The sequence below is a fragment of the Podarcis raffonei genome, chromosome 12, assembly GCF_027172205.1.
Source record: "Podarcis raffonei isolate rPodRaf1 chromosome 12, rPodRaf1.pri, whole genome shotgun sequence".
Lineage (NCBI taxonomy): Eukaryota > Metazoa > Chordata > Lepidosauria > Squamata > Lacertidae > Podarcis > Podarcis raffonei.
In genome coordinates, this window is record NC_070613.1 from 20,239,798 (window position 1) to 20,256,585 (window position 16,788).

Genomic DNA, 16,788 nt, shown 5'->3' on the forward strand with positions numbered 1-16,788 from the left:
GTTCCAAAATGGCATAGATGCAATATATTCAGAACAAAAGGCTAAATTGATAGTAAACAATGTGGTGACAGAAGAGTTTAAAATTGAAAAAGGAACACGACAGGGGTGCCCCCTATCACCCTTGCTATTTATTTCTGTCCTTGAGGTTTTGCTAAATTTGATCAGGAAGGATCAGCAGGTGGAAGGAATACAGGTCGGAGGAAAACAATATAAACTGAAGGCCTTTGCAGATGACTTGGTTTTGACATTACAGGAGCCGGTGTCCAGCACAAAAAGAGTATTGGAATTAATTTCTGAGTTTGGTCGGGTGGCGGGATTCAAGTTAAACAAACAAAAAACTAAGGTTTTGGCAAAAAACTTGACACCTTTAGAAATAGATGGGTTTCAGAAGGAAACAGAACTAAACGTTGTTAATAAAGTGAAATACCTGGGGGTCAACTTGACTGGGAAAAATTTGAATCTGTTTAAAGATAATTATGAAAAATGTTGGTCTGAAATTAAAAAGGATCTAGAAATCTGGTCAAGATTGAAACTTTCCTTGTTGGGAAGAATTGTAGCAGTAAAGATGAATGTATTGCCAAAAATGCTGTTTCTGTTCCAGACCCTACAGATCGTGGACAGAGTGGAATGTTTTGGAAAGTGGCAGAGGGACATTATGAAGTTTGTCTGGCAGGGCAAAAAGCCCCGAATAAAATTTAAAATATTAACAGATGCAAAGGAAAGAGGGGGTTTTGCCCTGCCGGACTTAAGGTTGTATTATGAAGCTGCATCCCTCTGCTGGCTGAAAGATTGGTTTTTGCTAGAAAACACTGATGTCCTAGATCTGGAAGGGTTCAACAATGCTTTTGGGTGGCATGCATATTTGTGGTACGACAAGGTAAAGTCTCATAAGTTGTTTAAAAACCATATTGTAAGGAAATCTCTGTTTTCTGTCTGGACTAAATACAAGGACTTATTTGAAAACAAGACTCCGAGGTGGTTATCACCGATGGAGGCTAAAGCCACAAAAATACTTAATATGGGGGGTGGCTGGGCAAAATACTGTGAAATAATAGAAAGAGTGGGTGACACTTGGAGGTTGCAGAGCTTTGAAAAATTGAAAGGGAAGGTGCGAGACTGGTTTCACTATGCCCAAATTTTAGAGATCTTTAAAAAAGATAAAAAAATTGGTTTCCAGGTGGAAAAATCAAAATTAGAACTAGAATTACTTGAACCTAAGACGAAAGTGCTTTCAAGAATGTACAACTTGCTGCTTAAATGGAATACTCAAGATGAGACAGTCAAATCAGCCATGATAAAATGGGCACAAGATATTGGATACAACATTATGTTTGAGGACTGGGAAAGGTTATGGACCACCGGTATGAAATTTACGGCATGTAGTGCCTTAAAGGAAAATATTATGAAAATGATGTACAGGTGGTACATGACCCCAGTCAAACTTGCAAAGATATACCATTTGTCTGATAATAAATGTTGGAAATGTAAGGAGGCTGAAGGAACTTTTTACCACCTCTGGTGGACATGCCCGAGGGTGAAGGCCTTCTGGGAAATGATTTATAACGAGTTGAAAAAGGTATTTAAGTATACCTTTCAGAAGAAACCAGAGGCCTTCCTCTTGGGCATTGTGGGCCAGAGGATACCTAAGAAAGACAGAACCTTCTTTCTATATGCAACGACTGCAGCAAGAATTCTCATAGCTAAATACTGGAAGGCACAGGAGCTACCCACACTGGAAGAATGGCACACACAACTGATGGACTATATGCAACTAGCCGAAATGACTGGCAGAATCCGAGACCTGGGAGAAGAGGCTGCGGAAGAGGATTGGAAAAAATTTAAGGACTATTTACAAAAACATTATAAGATATATGAATGTTAAAAATTTGCTAAGGTTTGAGGTAAATATGCTTCAGTATTGAAATTCGGAGTTGATAGAAACAAAGTTAATGATTGAGAAAAGTTTTAATTTCAGAGTGAATAATTAGATGAAAATACAAAAACACAGGAAACAAGGTATTAATTTGCTGTTTATATTTATTATAAAGAATGCAGGGATGGAGGAGATGGGGAAGTCCAGTGGATGATGAAAAAAAAAAAAAAGACTTCGAAAAATGAATTTTTTCTTGTTTAATTTCTTTTTCTTTCTGTAAAACCGCTTTTGTTGTGTTATTGATGATGGATTTAGATTCTGGAAAAAAGCAATAAAAAAAATTTATAAAAAAATAAAAGTTTGTTTTATATGCAACAGACTGGAAATGCTCCTTCAAAGCCATTCCACCAGATTATGTAATTACTAATTACATCTTGAGGGCAAATGCCATATGGAGCTTTAAAAAAGAAAAAAAAACCTTACGAAAATTGATGGGAAAATGCCCTTTCTTCTTTTCATTTTTTTTTAATGGCACTGGAAACACAAAGCACACTTGTCAGGGCATCATAAACCACCAGGAGCAGCTAAAACCAAAATTAAAGACACATCGCTTCCCTTCCCTGGGACCAAATTGTTCCTTCTGCTGGATATCTTTCCACAGCAAGCTACAGTCAGGGCCAGGGGGACAGCTGTCCTTGTGTCCTCACACCCAGAGAAAATGCTCAAGGGCCACATTCCCTTAGGAGAAACCTTCCAAGGGCCACACACCCATGGTGGGCGGGGCCAGAGGCAAAAGTAGGTGGAGCAATGGGTGTGAATTCTGGTACGCTAGAATGCAACTAAGTCCCACGAAGAGCAAACCCATTGAAATTCCTGGCAATGATGGCATTCGGTTCATTAATTTCAGGGGTTTCTTGTGAGTAGAGCTTAGTTCAGGCATAGGCAAACTCGGCTCTCCAGATGTTTGGGGACTACAATTCCCATCATCCCTAGCTAACAGGACCAGTGGTCAGGGATGATGGGAGTTGTAGTCCCAAAACATCTGGAGGGCCGAGTTTGCCTATGCCTGGCTTAGTTCCACCCCAGGGTTTGTTCACTAAGGTAGTTTCTCCTCACGCATGAACTGAGCCAATGCACACAGCTGCCCCATCAGTGTCTAGTTTTATTAGAAAGCAGAGCCACTATGGATGGTGGCCTTCACAGTTCAGCACTGCCCCAGAATGAGAGCAGAATTGGACCCTTCACTTGGAATTGTCAGTGAACAGCATAGTGCTACAAACTGATACTGACATCAAGACACATCCTTTGCAGACCCCAGCCCAGCCCTGTTAGCCAAACCTTCTTCTTGCTACTTGTATCAAAGAGGATTTCTGCTTCTCAGTCTTCAGAGAATCCTTGGATGCATAGCAGTTTGCTTTGCTGGGCACCGTCTGGCTTTCAGCTGTCTCTATGATCCACTGGTGAAGGCCTGTTTGTAGTGGCGCTTTTGGCTACTTCCCACTTAACATTGACCCATGACAGGGCCTCCTCAGTGGTGGCTCCCCATTCCCGGAATGCCCCCCCCAGGTGATATGCGTCTCCCTCTCTCACGACTGACTTCCAGGAGAAATTTAAAGACACTCATTCTTACCCAGGCATTTGTTGGCTGAAAGATATTGGCCATGGCAGCCTTGACGTTAGTAACTGTGAGCACGTTGTGATTTTTCTTATATGGTTTTTCCATGCTGTTGGGTGGTTTTTATTCTTTTAAATGCATTTTATGCAACTTTACGTTGCATCGTGTTACTATTACGATGTTTGTCACCTGGACTCCTTTGGAAGGAAGGACTGGAAACAATTTTTAAAAAGAAAAAAATGAATTTACAGTAATAATAAAACTAAATATATGCAGAGGCACCCGTGAGTCTCACCACTTGCACCCATGGGCATCACAGCCCAAGCAGTGGTGAGCTTGAACATAATGCTGAGATAACAGACACAAAGCTGAACATAAATATTCACCATTTATTTATTTATTGAATTTATATACTGCCCTATATACAGAAGTCTCAGAGCAGTTCACAGAAAAGATCACAATATATAAAATCAAAATAAGAACAATAACCCAATAATGCCCCCCCCAAAAAAGAGCCACATTTTAAAAAGGACATAGAATGTCAATCAGATCAACCAAAGGCCTAGTTAAAAAATAACGTTTTTGCCTGGCACCTAAAGGTGTATAATGAAGGTGCCAGGCAAACTTTCCTGGGGAGAGCGTTCCACAGACAGGGAGCCCCTGCAGAGAAGGCCAATGCTCGTGTTGTCACCCTCCGGGCCTCTCAAGGAAGAGGCACATGAAGGAGGGCCTCAGAAGGTGATCTCAGGGTCTGGGTAGGTTCATATGGAAAGAGGCGGTCCTTGAGGTATTGTGGTCCTGAGCCAGTTCTGATGTCACTGCATGGCATTGTTTCACCCAGAGGTTTTGTATAGATGCCACCACATAGGAGACAGCAGGAATACTGACCCTTGTGGAGACAGACACAACAGAAGACACTGGGCAACACTGAGACCACAACCATTAACTTCAGAGTGGGGGAATAATTCAATCCAACCAGCAAAGCCAGTTGCCTTTATTATTATTATTATTATTACTATTATTATTACAAGGAAGCGGTGCGCCCTGTGTGTTGCTTAGCTCAGTTTGCCGTTGTTGCCCAACCTTGCTGAGTAAAGAAGCAGATCTGCATGGATGCTTTAAGAGTCTTTTTGCGGGTGGACAGTGAACAGAAACAGGCTGAAGAACTGCTGATGTTGTCTCTTCAGCTTCCTGCTCTCTCCATCATCATCTCCTTACTTTTTCCATGCTGCTTTACAGAAGCACATTCATTTTCGTAATTGCTGTGCCATTTTCTCCTGTTTTCCCTAAATATTCCACCCCATCATCTTGACATTTCATTTCCCTGAAATGATACTCGGAACCTTCCTAGGAGCCTCCCACAAATTCATTTGCAAGATAGGCTTTTGGCTGGAGATCTTGGCTGGGAGTACAGTATGCTAGATGTGCTTTCTGGAATGTAGGGCAGGCCCTCATCCAATTCAATTTTTAAGAAGTTAATTAATTGTATGAGTTTTAATTGTTCCGTGGAGTCATTAAATCTGCATACTGCAATGATTCCACACAAACACCCAACAGAACATATACATATATATTGGCATAGACAAACTGTATGGAAATCTGTGCCCTCAGTTTTTCAGTGTTTGATTTCCTCTTTTTCCACAATGCACAACTAGCCCATTAATCGTTGTTTGAGTACAGTCTGCTACATGGGTTGCCCAAACTACTGCTTAGGTTGCTGATGCAACCAGGTCAGCCCTGAGTGGCCATTTTATTTGATCGTTGGCTTTCCTACTCACTGGTAAGACTTGCTGGTTTAAATCATGGGAGTCACTCCATCAATCCCCTCCACATAATTTACTCCTAGAGGCAAAGGTTCTGCTCCTTCACTGCTTACGGTGCATTGTGTGTGCAGTGTAATCTTTGTGCACCAGTCCTAAACATGCTACTTCAGGTAATCCATTTAAGACTGAGTCATCTTTTTAGGGTCAAAGGACTTAGCAGGCACTGGGCAACTAAGTGTACGGCACTGTTATGTACTGAGTTGAATAGGATCCAAAATGCAGCAGTCTGATTGATCCTAGAACAATAGGATCCAAAATGCAGCAGTCTGACTGGTCCTAGAACAATGCAGCAGTATGATTGGTCTGCAGGAGCCACCCAATCCGGCTCCAAATGGAAGTGAATCCACAACCTGATTGGCCTACAGGAGAATTCCGGAATTAGCCAATCACGTGCAGCCCATTGTGTAAATAATGTATATAAAGCAGATGCTTTGAGGGGACATTCATTCCTCCTCACCACTATGAGCTGAATAAAGAGCATGAGATCCACTCTCGACTCTGAGTATATTTCAGGCACCTTTGTTTGTGAAATATGTTTTGGTTAATAAAAACCCCAAGCAGCCTGCTGAATGAAGTTAATTCATTGTTGATAGCCATGAAAAATAGCTGCATAAATCTCGTGGCACCGATGAAAGGGGCAGAGTACCTACCAGTCTGCAGGAAGCAAATTGGATGTTTCAAAGGAGGCTGTTTGCTACATGGCTTGATTTGCATGCAAATGAAAGAAGACACTTCCCACCCGTGGTTCAACAAGATGGTCAGGCCTATTTGGCTGTGTGGTGTATCCCTTGTTACTTCCAGGGGAGGTCAGTGGAAAGATTTGGCATGCAAATCCTTTCCTAACAGTGACAAGGAAGGTCGCAAAGGGGACTCCAACTGCAAGCAGACACACGTCTTTCTCCAGCAGCTGACAAATAAACATTAGTTCCTCTTATTTGCTTGATATAAAAAGGCTCATAGAACAACACTGCTTTCTTGAGGTTGGATTCCAGCCATATAATTTTTGGACTATTTACCACAAAATGTGCATTTCATTACAATGAGGAGATATGGATGTTGTCGCATTCGAACTCCATACACTTGCATCCTTAAACTCAATAGTCATTAAAAAATATATTTATAAATGTTGATAAGAACTGGCACAGTCACATATGCCATAGGAACACCCAAACAAAGAAACTTTAATGTAGTTATCAAAGTTCAGGATTTTGGAGGATCTGTGGTCTTGGTCAGAAAAAGATCAAGGCTGGATTTGAAACTAAAAGAAAGAGTTTACTTTATTTGCCTAGATTATAGAAACTAATCAAACAAGCAAATATTGACCACTATTTTAAAAGGAAATTTTATTCATTTGGATAGATAGATCAATTGATGGATGAATAATGGCAATTATCCATCTATTGGGGGAAACCAGTGGATCCCAATCATATTCACCTGCCTGATATCAATTCTTCTCTGCAGGTGGACACGCAAACTGATGCAATTTCCACTGCTATTTCCCATTTGACAGACTTGTCCAACATCCCTACAATTGTCCCTGTGAGGTGTTTTCGTGCAGCAGCAAAGGACGCCCACAGAGACGCTGCTACATCGAGGTTGTGTGAATGGAGGCGAGGTCTGGCTCTAAGGAATTCCAGTTGCACCCTATGGCTGATCCGTGGTGCTCTCACAGGATGGGACTGATCCCTAAGTGGGACAGAACACCTTGGATTTCCCTTGAACATTATTAATGCACAACTATTTCTTTTAAAAAGGTAAAGGACCCCTGACAGTTAAGTCCAGTCACAGACAACTCTGGGGTTGCGGCGTTCATCTCGCTATACAGGCCGAGGGAGCCGGTGTTTGTCCACAGACAGTTTTTCCAGGTCATGTGGCCAGCATGACTAAGCCGCTTCTGGTGAACCAGAGCAGCGCACGGAAGCGCTGTTTACCTTCCTGCCGGAGCGGTATCTATTTATCTACTTGCACTGTTGTGCTTTTGAACTGCTAGGTTGGCAGGAGCAGGGACTGAGCAACGGGAGCTCATCCCGTCATGGGGATTCGAACCACTGACCTTCTGATAGGCAAGCCCAAGAGGCTCAGTGGTTTAGACCACAGCGCCACCCACGTCTTTTACATCAACATATTTATTGAAAACTCTTACATTTCAGCCCCCTTTTTCCATTCCACTCCTCTTCCTTCCTACCCAAGAAAATTGTATCTCTAGTAAAACCCATGACCCCCACTTTGGTTAGCCCAAACCACTATGCACTCCACCTTGTCGCTTTATGCCTGTGTCAGCCTTGTGTAAACAGTACTTGGGGGTTCATGAACTTTGGAGCATCTGCATTTTTCAGATATGGCCTCAGCCATTCGTCAATAAATGACATTAAACTGTAGTTTCTCGACACTTCTAAGCCTCTCCCTCAAAATACCATGTAATAGGTCTCGGGGGGAAAACAACTTTGGATTACTTAAGTCAGACAATGCAACTCTGTTTCATAAAACATGTGATGATTTGAAGTAATAGGATTTGGATCCAGTATTCCCTTTAAAACAGTGAAAATCAGCTGGTATTTAAGTCTTGTATATTGTAGAAGTCTAAATTAAGTTTCACTGCATCCTGTGACAAGATTATAGATTTTGGTTCGAATATTATTTTGTCACACCTATTGTTTATGCTCTGGTTGTTTTATTCTGCTCCTGGTGTTTACTCTTGGTTTTATTGTTACTTTATTGTAAGTTGCTTGCTGCAGAGGCTCTTTTTAAGACTGAAAAATGCAGCAGATGATGATAGATAGATGATAGATAGATAGATAGATAGATAGATAGATAGATAGAGATAGATAGATGATAGATGATAAGAAAGAAAGAAAGAAAGAAAGAAAGAAAGAAAGAAAGAAAGAAAGATGATAGATAGATAGTAGATAGATAGATGATGATAGATAGATAGATGATAGATGATAGATAGATAGATGATAGATAGATAGATAGATGATAGATAGATAGATAGATAGATAGATGATAGATAGATAGATAGATAGATAGATAGATAGATAGATAGATATAGATAGATGATAGATGATGAAAGAAAGAAAGAAAGAAAGAAAGAAAGAAAGAAAGAAAGAAAGAAAGATGATAGATAGATAGATAGATAGATAGATAGATAGATAGATAGATAGATAGTAGATAGATTAGATGATAGAGATAGATAGATGATAGATAGATAGATAGATAGATAGATAGATAGATAGATGATAGATGATAGATATAGATAGATGAGCACTGTTCAGTGTTAAAGTAATCTTTGGCTGCCTGTTTAGGCTTCTGTATGTGGAACAAAGGGCCATCCTGACCGTCACCTTAGGCAGCAAAATGTCTTGGGTCAACCCTGGCTGTGGAGTTCTCTTCATTCCCCCTTCCCACCCTGCAGGGTTCCTCTCTCCTTTACACTAAAACCCATGCTCAGACGTACTCCCAGCACAGACCAGAATCAGCAACAGGAGTGAACTGCACCCAGTGACCCAGTAGAGTCCACTCAGTTCCACACCTCCACCCACCCAGCCCTACCCAGGCAGCCAAAATAAAGAGTTGGCAACCCTCTATTGCAGCCATAGGCAAAGTCTGCCCTCCAGATGTTGTGGGACTACAACTCCCATCATCCCTAGCTAACAGGACCAGTGGTCAGGGATGATGGGAGTTGTAGTCTCAAAACATCTGGAGGGCCAGGTTTGCCTATGCCTGCTCTATTGGGCTACACCAGCCGAGCCACTTATTCAGCCCTTAGCATCCTGGCCTGTTTGCCTTACAGCCTTTTCCTTAAAAATGGCAACTACTTCTCCGATGTCATAAGCCGCACTGCTAAAAGCTGGAAAAACAATGTAATGCTTAGTTGCTCCTGAAAAGCTGGGGCAAAGTGTTTTAACCCTCTGGGCTGTCCTCTCCTGGGATAAGCGTCTTCATTTCAAGACTGGAAAATTGTTCTCTCTCTCCCCCCTTCTTTGTGTGTTTAAGTGTGGCCCTCTTTCTCTTTGCTTCTTTTATTTGCTGTTTGTTTTACTTCAGGCTTTCCCCACAGGGATTATGAGAGATGGAAACAAAGTCTAGGAGTAAGACAAAAGAAAAGGCTGTGTTTGTTTATTTGGAGGGAGCCAGGATTCATATTGTTGGAGACATCAGACTCCCCCAGAGAGATAACCTTAATCTGCTGACTCCTTCCCTTCTCCCGCTTGTTTGTGGGGCGGCGGGAGGGGGGGTGTTCGATATATTTTTTAATGCGAATCTCATAAAATGGTTGATTCAGCCTTCCCTGTTCCTAATGAAACCCTATAACCAAAAGCGAGAAGAGCCCTACTGCTTATAATATACGAACAGGCCTCCTGACAAAAAAAGAGAGAATTCACTGATGCCTCAAGGGGAACTATTTCAAAAATTCAATAATGTGAGAATTCTGCTTACCTCAGACACATCCATTCTCTTGGGCTGGCTTTCATTACTAAGGCCTCTTTGTGACAACAGCTCTTTTGTTCTCCGGGAGTTAATCTTCTTATACCGCCCTTGAAGTCCGAGGGCCAAATTCTGCCTTCATTTAAATACCACAAAACATATTTGGACATGGCGAATTATATCACTCTGTCAGCACTTTAAATTTCCCAAACATTTTAACTTTATTCCATTGTTGTACTGTATTCCAAATACAACAGACTGTATTTGGTCCGCATTTATTTATCACATCTATATATCCCATGAGATATAGGGCTGATGCCTAAACTAGTCCAGCATCCTGCTCTCACCATGGCCAACTTGTGGGTAGGACCTCAGCGTTCCTCTAAGGAGTAGGAGACATGGGGTTACCCAATTTTCCCCATATAACAATCCTATGGGGTAGCTCTGTGTGTGAGAGAGGGGTGGTCAGGTGTCACCCAGTGAGCCTCATAGCTGGGAAGAGATTAAAAGCAGGTCACCCTGTTCCAAGAACAGACACAAGAAGGAAAATTGGTATGACTCTTGCTTCAGCATACAAAACCAGCGGACTTCTGTTTTCTAGACGATCTTCACTTTTAGCTATTTGGCCATAGACTGCACAGGTGTGACTTCACTTTTTCCTATGTGGCATGTTTCCCTTGCTTATCTGCTCTGCATGCACTTTGAGCTCCCACTTCCTGGTTGTGCAGGTGAAATGTGTTTCATATATAGGGGTCTTACGTGTCTGTGGGATAGTTCTGTTGGCAGCAGTGGATCTGTAACCACAGGCGATAGAAAGAGACTTGACGAAGAGCTAGGGTTACAAGCCAATTCTCCAAAGGTAGCCATGCACCACTCTTTGGGAGAAACAACCCAGAAGCCTGATGAGAAGTGGAACAAGTGGCTTGGTTAGAGGAAGAATAAGGTGATACATAAAGGGTGAAACAAAAGAAGACAAAGGCTGAGGCTCAAGGATCCCTCAAGAATCTGTCCTTGGGCAAATGGTAACTCCACACAGTTGAAGCCTCTTTTGCAGAGTGCACTTCACCACATTCGTAGCACACTTTTGCCCTCAGAGCATCCTCAGCCCTGTAGTTTGTTAAGTTGTTGCTAATGGTTAATTCTGTGAGGGGTAAACTACAGGGGCTTCCGGTCCCATCTGCCTTAATGGAGGCAGCCCCCACAACAGCAGCAGATCATTGGCGAAAGAAAGCAAGGATGACAGAGGGTAAATCATCCTTGCAAATTCTCTCCAGGGAGGGAGGGAATGGGCTTCACCCGCAGTTTGTCTCGGTACCTGGCTCTTGCTCTGGCATGGAATGAGGGAGGCGCAGAATGCAAAAGCACTTTGCCTGACAAAAACCCTCCAATGCCACCATTAAGAAGCAGATGTTCTCCGTTGAATTGGATCTTTAATTGGCTTTAAAGTACCGGCATGTGATGGGAAAGGGTTGCAGCAATATCCTGCGGAATATACCAGCTACATGGATCAAAGGTTTGAATTGAGATAAGATTTTATTTGGTGTGAGAGTTGGTTGGGGAGAGGGAAGCCCACGGTTTGTTTATTCTAAGCTTCTTTTATATATTCATGAATCAGCAACCCTCTCCAAAATATAAGATAAATATATATTTACAAGTGAGGAAGGCACATTGGAGTAATATTGATATTAACAAACAAAAATGGAAATGGTGTGATCTGAAAGGAGGGGGAGGGGAAGCTTAAGTATGACTATGTTGGAAGACAAGGAAAAAGAGACTATGATTTGTGTGTGCTACTGACGGAATGTAATCTAATATAAAGTTTAATTGGGCCATAAATCTCTTGCTGGAAGGAAAAGAACTTGGGGGCTGTGATAAGAATGTTGCAGAGATTCTGGGAGTTGGAAAGGAGTGTGTTTGAAAACTGCTCACCTTTTCCTAGGCTAAGGGGGAAATGGCGAAGATCTGTGACATGTTTTACTAGTGAGGCAGAATGGTTTCTAGCAGACTGTTGCCTGTTCCGAGACATCGAAGGAAGGGACGGAGAGGTAAGACCTCTGAGAAACTTTGAGATTTAGTTCTGCCCCAAGCCACGATGGGAGAAAACAGCTGATAAGTAAAAAAGACAAATGCCATACATGACAGAAGGAATCTCCATGGACATAACAGTTTTCACACACAGGGCAGAATAAAGATAATAGTTTGAATTCCTCACCTGAAGCTTTATAAATTTATATATTGTAACATCACGAATGGAAATCATTAATTATGTAGCTGTTGACTAAGGGATTATCATCAGTGCTTTTTTTCCTTAAAAAAATATGTTTGGGGGTACTCTCATTTTCCTACTCAAATTAAAATACTGCCCCTCAATGAGGCCAAACCTAGATTCACAAAATGTTTAGGGGTATGCGTACCCCTGCATACCTCCAGAAAAAAGCACAGATTATCATTATAACTGAAATGTAACTGACATTAAGATTACAGAACGTAGGGATCTAAGATCGGAAATGCACCCAAACCACCATGTTGGGAGCCACTTTAACTCAAATGTATTAATTGGAAGTTGATTGACATTTTGATAATTGTATAATTTGGGAATTAATTGTTATAATTTGGCTGTTATTGGGGGTATATTGGAAAACTATAAAAAAACTTTTTAAAAAACAGCGCCCAGAAACATTTGGGGGGGGGAGGAGAAGAAGAAGAAGAAGAAGAAGAAGAAGAAGAAGAAGAAGAAGAAGAAGAATTTTAATTTATTAATATGCCACTTATCTGACTGGGTTGCAAAGAAAACTGCTTTCAACATGCTTTGAAAGTATATTGCATACACAGCCTAAGATTTGAAGTTTTGTGGAATTTAACATTTGTTTAACCAGTAAAAGAATCCTCCTGCCTTGTACATTTGTTTATATTTCACTATTTATATGCTCACTCTTATGAAGCACAGTATAGTATGCTTAATAACAGTATAGTACAGGGGTGGCGCTGTGGTCTAAACCACAGAGCCTAGGGCTTGCCGATCAGGTCGGCGGTTCGAATCCCCGCAATGGGGTGAGCTCCTGTTGCTCGGTCCCTGCTCTTGCCAACCTAGCAGTTCGAAAGCATGTCAAAGTGCAAGTAGATAAATAGGTACTGCTCCGGTGGGAAGGTAAACAGTGTTTCCATGTGCTGCTCTGGTTTGCCAGAAGCGGCTTAGTCATGCTGGCCACATGACCTGGAAGCTGTCTGCAGACAAACGCCGGCTCCCTTGGCCAGTAAAGCGAGAGGAGCACCACAACCCCAGAGTCGTCCGCGACTGGACCTAACGGTCAGGAGTACCTTTACTTTTACCTAGTATGCTTAAGAGGAAGGATATTCATTAATACTTTAGGGTCAACACTTAGCTATAGGTAGCCAAGCTATAGGTACCTATGCAGCTGGGAACTGGCTCCCCCCTCCCCCATTCTCAAATCCTATCCTGACAGCACCACCACATTCCATGCTATAGCCCTCACAGAGCTGCAATTCCCTAGTGCCTTTAAAAAACTAGTTCCCAGGATTCTTTCGGGGAAGTAATGTGCATGAGATATATGCTGTGGATGTGACCAGTCACTCACCAGCCACAAAACAAAGAGGGCAAAAAGGGAGGAGGGACACAAGCAGGCTGAAGGAAAAATTTTAGATCGTGCCACACAAGGCCTAATTCAGACTGTTGCCCAGGCAAATGATCTAGGTCTGGTATGGAATAGTTTATAGCCAGGCTGGTTAATGGTCAGCAGGGCTAGATTTAGGTTTGATGAGGCCCCAAGATAATGAAGGTAATGGGGCCCTTTATATGTCCAGCTGTCCTTTGTCAAGAACAAATTGTCGCTGTTTTTTGTAATATATGGGCCTAATAGGTATCTAAAGTCATTTGCACACAACAAAATATGTATTTTATCAAAGTAATTGTTGAACTTCTATTTTGGAAATGTACATTGTTTTTTTCCTTTAAATAAGCTATAGCTTGTTTAGCTTATACGTAAATCCGGTCAGTGAGGAAGGCAGAGTCATGTTTCTAATATTTCCTTTCAAGCAACCATCAAACCTGTGGATATTAGGAAGAGACTTTTTGGGTCTAGGCTCAAGATCCTAGCAGCCCATAAACCCAATCTGGAAACTTACCCTTCATTTATGTCTACTCTTTGGTTTTTCTTATTATAAAAGTCTGTTTTGCTCACGCCACTCCCTAGAATTCATTGATCCTGAATGTGCTATATATAGATATATATAAAGGGTGTTATCTTGGCTCCCAGAGCATTCATTTGAAATCCCAGTTGTTATTGAGTAAGGTGGAAGCTGAAATGTTTAGCTAAACCATGTTAAATCTGTTTGGCCATTTGCATACTTTCAATATATTATTTAGTCCTTGTCAGTATTCATCTAAGAGCCAGTCTGTGAATGGATGACAGACGATATCTATGGTGAACCTGCAGCCCTCCAGATATTGCTGAACTCAAAGCCAGTGGTCAGGGATGGCAAGAGCCGCAGACTGACAACATCTAGGTGGCTAAGGTTACCCACCTCCAATGGAGTCTGTCTCTTACACACATACCTAATGGAAAGCAAATACATCTTCATGTCCAGTGGCATACATATGCATTTTTCCTAAAATGTATATAGGGCTTGGTTGTGAAAAACAAACTCTCAAAGTGTGAGCGTGCACACACACACTTGGGAGTTGCTATGGAGAAAGTTTTTAGAGGAGGATACAAATAAGGGGAAAAACACATTTGCTAGTGTAATTAGGATATATTCATCTTTCTAATAAAATTGCTGCTTGGGTTCTGCTTTGGAGACCAATAGGTTTGCTTTTAGAAGCCTCCAAAAGGAGGCTAGTATGCAAGGAAAAATCAAAGGGTGGGTGGGAGGTTGGGGGGGGCGAGAAGAGCTTCCTTGCTCTTTGCCCTAAAGCAAGGGAAAGCAAAGACTTTCTGCTGCGGACTGAGCCTCATGAGTTGGATTCTGATCTTCGTTACATGTGAATTAATCTGGACTGAATTTATTGGCTTTGGCAGCTGTAAACAGTGGAAGAAGTAAGATAGCTAGCAAGCCCCAGATTTGCCACCCAGATAAGCCTGCCCAGTGCCTGAGCTACCAGAGGAGGCTGCTTACTTCCAAGCTCCCTGCTCAGCCTGCAATCACCCAATATTGAAACCAGATTTACGGGCTCTGTGGAGGAGGGCTCTTTCCAAAGCAGACACATTTGGTATTTCGGAAGGTCAACCCCCCTGTGGTGTAAGGGCTTTTTAAAAGAATCAGTTAAGCAGGAGTCAAGAGGAGAGACTGGAATCAGTAGGACACAAGAAAAGCTGGAGAGAAGGGGGGGGGGCTTGGAGACCAGAAACAAGGAAGGGCCTTAAATGAGAGACATGCAGCCCAGTCTTCTCTGATAATTTTGAAGCCAGTCCCAGTGTTCTCAATAGAGCTTACTCTGAAGTAAACATGTTGAGAAGTGTAAGCCAAGACATTTCAGGTACTGGTCTTTATTTCCCCCCAATCTGGTTGATCTCCTCTACTTATGGATATGAAAAATCATGCGTTGTCTGTGGTTTATACCACATCAACAGCAATAAACTGTGGGGTTATCACAACTTCTGAATGCTCACAAAACATAGTTGGGGTGGGCAGGCGCCCCCTGAACACCAAACATTAGTGCTGCTTTAAAAGTCCCATTGACTGCAGCGGGACAAGCACAATTGTCTGGATCGTCCCCATTCAGCTACTTCCCACATTAGCAAATGGGAGCAAGTGAAAACAGCTCTCTTGTTTACCCAAAATTCTTGCTTGCCAGGCCTACCATCCAGTACAGTGGCACCTCTGGTTACATACGCTTCAGGTTACAGACTCCGCTAACCCAGAAATACTACCTCGGGTTAAGAACTTTGCTTCAGGATGAGAACAGAAATTATGCTCCGGCGGTGCGGCGGCAGCAGGAGGCCCCATTAGCTAAAGTGGTGCTTCAGGTTAAGAACAGTTTCAGGTTAAGAACGGACCTCCGGAACGAATTAAGTACTTAACCCGAGGTACCACTGTAAAACTCCTCTACAGAGCTGGCCGTAGTTTTGGTAGAGGGAGACTTCACTTCCCCAGGCCATTGTACATTTCTCCATTTAGACTTTTCAGAAGGTATAAGATTGTTTTGGTGTTCTTCCATTGCAGCCTCAACCCATCCCATATTTAGTATTCCACCGATACCAATGTTGAAACAGCACCGGCAGGAGAGACTAAGACAGCAGTCTTATGCATGCTTACCTGGGACTATGTCCCACTGAAGTCAGCAGGAATTAGCACCAAGACAGGCAAGGAGGAGCCATGTAGAATACATATAGTCAGATGAAGACAGAAAACTGGTCAGAGCATGTACCACATGGGCAACGCGTTGGAAAGACAGACCACCTTTTAAAACACTCCTCATTTGGTGTGGAGGGGAAGAGAATCCCCACTGAGACAAAACTATCAGGAAAGCTAAGCTGAACACTTTCCCCTGACCTCCTAGCTTTCTGCATACAGGGCTAGGTTATAATTAATGGCCAGCAAGTCAAACCCCGCACCTGCAGATAATAGTTGCCCTAGCAAAACATAATCAAGGCAGGTAAACAGTTTTGGTCATGCTTGAGAAAGAATTGTAAGGAGCATCCACAGATATTTCACAATGATGTTAGTGCATTGTTATTTCATTCATACTTGGGGAAGGCATGAAGGACTGCTGCCCATCTGTCTGCCGAATAAATCTTTCATGCATTGTCATTTATTTGTATCTCACCTTTCGTCCAAGGAGCTCAAGGTGACATATAGGTGTTTGTTTTCCCCCCTGCTTGCTATTTTAACCTATGGAAGTGTGTCAGGCCAAAGGGTCACTCATGGAGCTTCATTACCAAACGGGGATTTGAAGCTAGGTCAACTTCAGCCTTCTCCAACCACTGTACAACCCAGCCCTTCCTGCTAACCAATCCCAGAATATACCTGGAATATTTTAGACTCCAAGAAGACACAAGTTGGCTGACTTCTGTTCCATGCTGCCTAGGGGAAGA